Source organism: Anolis sagrei, chromosome 1, assembly GCF_037176765.1.
Source record: "Anolis sagrei isolate rAnoSag1 chromosome 1, rAnoSag1.mat, whole genome shotgun sequence".
NCBI lineage: Eukaryota > Metazoa > Chordata > Lepidosauria > Squamata > Dactyloidae > Anolis > Anolis sagrei.
In genome coordinates, this window is record NC_090021.1 from 15,488,124 (window position 1) to 15,496,365 (window position 8,242).

Sequence of the window (8,242 nt, forward strand, 5' to 3'; positions counted from 1 at the left end):
AAGTAGAGGATAAAGAGAGCAGAGAGCAAATATGGTCCCTGATCAAAACATGATGTTACAAGCTTCTGGGCCTTTGCATAACAGAGATCTCCAACTGTGGAAACAACCCTTTACTCTCTCAATCTTTCTCTCCCTCTCCTCTCTTTCTGCCTCTCCCAATACACACACACATTGTCCCTTTTGAGCTATCAGTAAAAGAAAGGGGCATGGGGAAAATGTTTCAAGCGGTTACATGGCAGGATACCGGAGGCATACAAAAGGATATCATAAAAATACTAACTGGCATACTTCCTTCTGTGATCAACTGAGAGAGGTCAGTTTTGCTGACAAGCCTGTTTCTCCCTACAACATGGAGCATAGAAGAAAAAAGCATGTGGGATTTTTTTATGAAATCCACTGGTGATAGGGTGAAAGTTGAAGGAGCAGTCAGCAGGAAACATGCTTGCTCCACTTTCAATATGGCATTGTTTTAAATATTTAAACATGGAACAGTCTGCACTGGTCACTTATCCTGAGGTGATCCAAAGTGGTGAGTGCTGGACTGACCCCAGAAGGGTATCAGACACTGAGAAGGCAGCAAGAAGTCCTAAGCAACTCAATTTGGTTCCATCCGATTGCCACCCTTACTATCTCCCTCCCATCCTTATTGTTGCAGTAGATGCTCATTGCCTGGAGTGACATTGGCCAGTGCACCAGAGCAATGGAAGTGCAGGGGGTGAGGGAGAGAGAAATCAACAAGTCCTCCCCCCCCCCCCATTCCTTGTCTGATTGTCTTGTTGACTGACTAGCAACATTTGGAGTAATGAGCATCTAACACTAGCCATGTGACATCTGCTGATTTTCCTGCTTCTTGGCAGGGAGTTGGACTGGATGGCCCATGAGGTCTCTTCCAACTCAAGGATTCTATGATTCTATGATAATTAGAACAGGGACAGAAGGATAGTAAGTGCCATCCTGTGTTCTCAGGCTGACCAAGCTCAGGAATTATTGGATAGCCATGTAAACAGTTGCAGTCAGTTCTGCCTCAGAACTGAACCAACTGCTTATGTGGGGACAAAGTCATGATTTGCTCCAGATTATTAGGGAAAATTCAGAGGAACCTGTGACTTTAGTTAATATGACTGATTAGTTGCATCCTTTACACTATGGAGGTGATTCACCTGCCTTTCAGGATAAGTGTCAGTGTAGATAAGTCCATAGCTTTTGTACTAACACTTAACCTTCTCTTCTTCAAGTTCAACACATCCAGTTCCCCAAGATGCTCCTCATAGGGTAACCCAGCCAGAGATAATTGCAGATCAGTTGTCCTGTTTCACTTGGATGCAAACTTAAATATATATATTTCAAAGGGGAAATGGCCTAAACCTTATCCCTGGCAAGTGCAATTATCTCGTCTCCTGGTCTTCTCCCTCTTTCTGAACTCACTTAGTAAGAACAGCCTCTTCTTTGAGGTTTCCCAATCTGCTAGAGCAGTGTTTCTCAAACTCTGCTCCTCCCAGTGTTTTGAACTTCAGCTCCCAGAAATCCTAGTCAGCTTACCAGCTGTTAGGAATTGTGGAAACTGAAGTTCAAAACACCTGGAGGAGAATTTATTTATTTATTTATTTATACCCCGTCCTTCTCGACCTCCAAGGAGGGACTCAGGACAGCTTCCAATAGGCAATAATTTGATGTCAACACAATATAAAACACCAATAAAATACAACAAATACATCAAAAAGGTTATAAATTAACATTAAAACACTTCACCAGGTTAAAACATCATCCAAATCAGTCCAAATTAGGGTCCATAAAATCTCACCTTCACCAATAAAATCAGTCTATTCTATGAAGGCTTGCTCTCAAAACCTGAATTTAAGTTTCACCCAAAAACTCAGGAGGGAGAGGGCAGATCTAACTTCCCTAGGGAGTTACACAGTCAGGGGGCCGTCACGGAGAAGGCCCTATCTCTCGTCCCCACCAAATGCGACTGCGATGGCAGCGGGACTGAGAGCAGGGCTTCCCCAGATGATCTTAAGGTCCTTGATTGTTCAAAGGAGGAGACACGTTCGGACAGGTAAACTGGGCCAGAACCATTTATGGCTTTATAGGTCAAAACCAGCACTTTTAATTGTGCTTGGAAGCTAATGGGTAGTCAGTGGAGCTGGTGTAGCAAGGAAGTTGTGCCCTCCCTGTACCCTGCTCCCGTGAGCAGCCTGGCTGCCAAGCTTTGGACTAATTGCAGCTTCCAGGCAGTCTTCAGAGGCAACCCCACATAGAGTGCGCTGCAGTAGTCTATTCAGGATGTAACCAGAGCATGGAGCACTGTGGCCAAGTCAGACCTCCCAAGATACGTCACAGCTGGCACACAAGTTTTAATTGTGCAAAAGTTCCCCTGGCCACTGTCGAGACCTGGGGTTCCAGGCTTAGCGATGAATTACAGGATCACTCCCATGCTGTGAACCTGCACCTTCAGGGGGAGTGTAACCATGTCAAGAGTTTGAGAAACACTGCACTAGAGTAAACCAATAATGTGTAGGGGTTATCCTAGGTTATCATTCCAGGTTGCAAGTACTCACATGGAAATAATAACAACAACAACAACAACAACAACAACAACACTTCATTTATTTTCCACCCTTCTCACCCCAAAGGGGACTCAGGGCAGATCACAGTACATATACACGACAAACATTCAATGCCACTGTGTATAGACAATACACAGACAGACAGAACAGAAGGAGGTGGTTTGTTTCAGCTGTCTTTGGTGCCAGGGAAGGTTGGGCTCAAGTCCAGAGGGTGCTGTTGTTCTATCCTCTATGAAGAAAAGCAATCAGGACTTCCTCCTTCCTTTTGGTCGCACAACATTTTCTGATCTTCTTTCTTTATGGCATCGTAAAACACCTCCCCCACTTTTAGGGATACCTAATTTCTCTAATCACAGCTAAAGCTGTTTTCAAATTGCTCAGGTAAAGACTAAAGTATATGATGTCATATACTTCCTCCTTACTCCTAGTGGAGGAAGATCAATGACAAAGGCACAATTTCAAATGTCACAATGACTTACTGTACTATGAAGATTATTTTTCAACAGAGTTCCACCAAGACAATTTTATTATGATCTTCAGGTGGCAGATTAAAATGTGCTTTTTCTGTTAAGACATCTGTAAGACTTCTGCAAAGCCCCAATTCCTTGCACCAATCTCTAATTCAATCTCAGTTTTTGTAATATCTCTTTTTATGAAATGTTCTGATGATTGAATAGCTGTTAAAAATTATTACTTTGACGATGTGTTGTTTTGTTGCCTGCTTGTCTTATTATATTGGGCATATTGCCTTGTGTCTTAATCACTGCTTGCAAGCCACATCAACAGGGTGCCAAGAAATAGAAATTTAAATAAAAATAAATAGGAATTAAACAGCAACACAAATTGCTTCAATCCACTTCCCAGCATGTCTGAAAGTACTTTTCAGCACACCAGTGGCTGGGAACATTGGAGTTCCTTGGAGGTTTATTAAGAAATAGTTGGCAACTATCAGAATGATTAGCTGATTAGCCAACTTTACTTTGGTTTGCACAGCTACTTTGGTTTGCACATTGGAGACCACTGCAGATATTCATAGAGTATGTGAGGTCTCTTCCAGGTTGCAACTTGATTTCGTATAGATGGATGGTAAGATGGTCCAGAAGAAGTGCATGCCCTAAACATACAGTCTGGGAATTTCTAGGTCCTTCAACATTACTTACTTAGGCGATCCCTCGTTGTCCGAGTAGGATAGTCCTCCAGGGTTACTGTTCTGGCGGTGGGTCCGTAGGTGACTGTGGAGCCCTATTCTTGATCTGCATCTTCCCCCGTAGTGAGGACATTGGTTTACTAAATTGCACTCCTACAAGACAGTCATACAGATTCCTATAGAGGTATTCTCTCAAAGAATCTCTAGTTCCTCCAGCATGGCTCTATCGTCAACCTCTAGTGGAAGTTGACCCAGAGGTGGCCCTAGGTAATTTTCAACAGGAAGCAAACAGTATTTTGCCCCCCCCCCCCAAACCAATCACTGATATATAGTTTCTGTTCATCGTGAGAGTTCTGAATGCCCTATTTGGTTCAATTCAATCACTGGTGAAGTTCAGAATGCTCTTTGATTGTAGGTGAACTATACATCCCAGTAACTACAACTCACATATGTCAAGGTCTATTTTCCCCCAAGAGCGCCTCAAGAGCGCCCCTGGGCAAAATCAACTATACTGTGAATGCTTACTTTGAGTAATGGGTTGAGCCGCCCCTGAGTTGACCACAGAATCACCCCCTGGAGAACCTAGAGATTCCTAGAAAAAAAACATTTTAATCAAATGCATGAATTATCAAATCCCCAAAAGTCAAATCTTCAAATGTGGGGGGATTACTGTACTATTGATAGCATCATAGATTCATAGAATCATAGAGTTGGAAGAGACCTCGTGGGCCATCCAGTCCAACCTCCTGCCAAGAGGCAGGAAAATTGCATTCAAAGCACCCCCAACAATATTGGACCTAATGTTTTGAAAGCCATTTCAACTTGCAATATTTAAAATGTCTTTTGTTGTCATTACTTATTAAAATGTGCTTTTAAAAGCATTAGCATCACTCTTTCTTGTGCCTGTTATCAATGAAAGATTGCCCCAGAACCTAAAGTTTCAGGCCCAAACTTGAGACCTAGAGGTGGCCACTTGAGACCTAGAGGTGGCCACTGCTCACAAGTCGTCATTCAAACATGCATACAGAGAAAATATTTTTCTAATTGGAAATTAATCTTACATAAATAACTTGTCCCAAAACTAGGTGAAATGAGAGGATTGGTCCTTTTTACTTCCCTAGATAGAACAAAGAGCACTGAAATCTATTCTATTCACTTCACTGCAGAAAGTGGGTGCAGAGCATGTGGACAATTTCAACAGAAAGGAGGAAACCATGAAAATGAACAAAATCTGGCTACCAGTATTAAAAAAGTCTAAAATTATAACAGTAAAACAACAGTAGAACCCCAGAGAGGAAACAATCAGAGACAGCTAATCATCTATCAACTAACAAGACACACCAAAAAACTGTCAGGCCATCAAATGCTAATCAAGGTGGCCAAAGGGGAAGGAATGTGCCCCTATTGCCACTTTTGGCGCTCCCAGCTGGCCACAGAGTTCTGTGGGAGTTCCTGCCCATCACAGGCATTCTATGCCAACCATCAGCAGTGGTGCCCATGCGACTAGAAAGAAGGTAGAGAGATATTAGCATAGGGTCCCCAAATGGCCAGGACCACACATGGAGCTCTTGGCTGGCTGACAGCTGCACAGATATTGAAGTGACATTCTAGAACAATGGTTCTCAACCTGTGGTTCCCCAGGTGTTTTGGCCTAGAACTCTCAGAAATCTCAGCCAGTATACCAGATGTTAGGATTTCTGGGAGATGAAGGACAAAACATCTGGGGACCCACAGGTTGAGAACCACTGTTGTAGCAGGAATTGACCATGTACACTACACTGGCCCCAGATTTACCAGCTGCAAGTTCTTTAAGGAGGCCACTTTTGTCTCAAGTCTGTCTGGAATCCTTTGCAGAACTCAGGAGTTCCATGAGAAGCGTCTCCACACAGGAAGTGAAGAAAACATGTTCATCTATTACTCAGTTCTGAGAAATGTTCACTGTGTAGTACACCTTCTGCCTTGCTGAGAAGTTCCTTCCTGTTTTTTTCACAAGGCAAAGCCTCCATTCACGTCTAACATTACCTCACACCTGTTCAGGAGGAAGAAGAGAAAGTTCAGTTTCCACCCACAGAATTCCCTTGCTCATTTTTTTGCATCAGCAGAACACCACTCTTTTTCCACACATGGTGAGAGCCTCTTTTTTTTTTTACTTCACTTGAAAAAAGTATGAAACTGCCTGTCACAGCAGAAGGGAAAGGAAAGCTGAAGGTCATGGGGAGGGGGCAAGGAAATATTGCTTGCTTGGGCAGATTTCTACAAAGCTGACTTTTACCCCCTGTAATCAACTGCACAGTTTAATGAGATGGAGGAAATCAGCCAGGAGAATTTCTTGGAAGGAAAGCAAGAGGATACACAGTGGGCAGAAGAAGTCTGATTGGAGGAACTGAGCAGTTCCTTAAATTTCTGCAATTTAAGACAACTGCACAGAAAAATGGCATAGCCTTTGGAGCTGTAAAAAACAAGCTTGCACCCTTCGCAATAGGACATCCTTTCAAATAGTTAAGTATGGCTATCATATTGTCTCACAGCCTTCTCTTCTCTAAGTTGAAAATACCCACCTCCCTAAGCTTCTCCTCATAGGGTTTGGCTTCCAGACATGTATTTGGTTAAGCAAACAAATCCAAAGGGTGCTCACCAATGCTTCCTCTTCATCCTGGAAAGAAGTGATGAGTGGAGGCTTCCGTCCTGGGCCCAGTCCTGATCAACAACTTTATTAATGACTTAGATGAAGGGTTAGAAGGCAGGATCATCAAGTTTGCAGACAACAGCAAATTGGGAGGGAGAGCCAATACCCCAGAAGACAGGATCAGAATTCAAAATGATCCTAACAGGTTAGAGAGAAGATTGGCCAAAACAAACACAATGTTCAACAGGAAGAAATGCAAGACACTCCACTTAGCAATCAAAACTGAAATGCAAAGATACAGAATGGGGGACACCTGGCTTGACAGTACTACGTGTGAAAAAGATCTTGGAGTCCTTGTGGACAAGTTAAAGATGAGCCAACAATGGCATGTGGCAGCAAAAAAGAGTCTAGAGTCTAGATCCAGGGAAGTCATGCTACCCCTCTATTCTGCCTTGGTTAGACCACACCTGGAATCACACTGTATCCAGTTCTGGGCACTGCAATTGAAGGGAGATGTTGACAAGCTGGAATTTGTACAGAGGAGGGAAAGTAAAATGATCAAGGGTCTGAAGAATAAGCCCTATGAGAAGTGGCTTAAAGAGCTGAGCATGTTTAGCCTGCAGAAAAGAAAGCTGAGAGGAGACATGTTGAGGGCCATGGATAAAGATGTGACAGGAAGTCATAAGGAAGAGGGAGCAAGCTTGTTTTCTACTGCCCTGGAGATTAGGAAGCGGAACAATGGCTTCAAGCTACAAGAAAGGAGATTCCACCTGAACATTAGGAAGAACTTCCTGACTATGAGAGCTGTTCAGCAGTGGAACTCTCTGCCCCGGAGTGTGGTGGAGGCTCCTTCTTTGAAGGCTTTTAAACTGAGGTTGGATGGCCATCTGTCAGGAGTGCTTTAACAGTGATTTTCCTGCTTCTTGGCAGGGGGTTGGACTGGGTGGCCCACAAGATCTCTTCCAACTGTATGATTTTGTAATTTTAACATTATGGGCGCTCTTCTTCCACTTGTCAATATCCTTCTTGAATTTGTGCCTAAATTCAGACACAGTATTCCAAGTGAGATCTGACTAAAGCAGAATATAGTGGCACTATTACTTCCCTTGATCTAGATCAGTGGATAAAGTTACGTAATGAAATGGAACAACCATCAAGTGGATAGTAGTAGTATTCGAGGCAAAACTGATTGGAGTAATCTGCATCCAATTCAGAATGACTTAAGTGTCCAATTTCATTATGTGCATTTGGTGAGAATATGTGAGATCATCCTGTATCTGACGTCAATTTTCTTGCAACTTATAATCTTTAATTTTATTTTTTTTCATAGAAAAGTATTGACGTACCTTACCTATGACAATAATAATTGTGCTTTGGATTTTTTTCACAGATTTCATTCATATTACAAGCTATATTTTGTATAGCTTGTAATGTGAAAAAAAAAAACACTGAGAGGAGTTGGGGATTGGGAGTAAGAGTGGCCTTCCTTTTCTGTCCTCATGCATTAGATTCTAGTGAATTCCATGATTTCTACATGCAGTAGAAAGCCACAGTAGCGCAATGGGTTAAACTACTAGCTGAGGGAAATCTGCTGTTGGACAGTTAGCAGTCCAAAGCCATGAGTTGAGGTGAGCTCCTGGCTGTCAGCTCTAGCTTCTGCCTACCTAGCAGTTCAAAAGCATGTAATATATGAGTAGATTAATAAGTACTGCCTCAGCGGGGAGGTAAAAGGGTGTCCCATGCAGAAATGCCAGCAACACGATTGGAGAAATCTATGGACAACAGGAGGCTCAGCCTGGAAAAATCAAACAAGAGCACCTCCTCATGGCTGGAGTGGAAGGGAAGGCCTTTACCTCTGTCTGTGTATATTTATATTGCTGTATATGAGGCCCCTGGAACAAA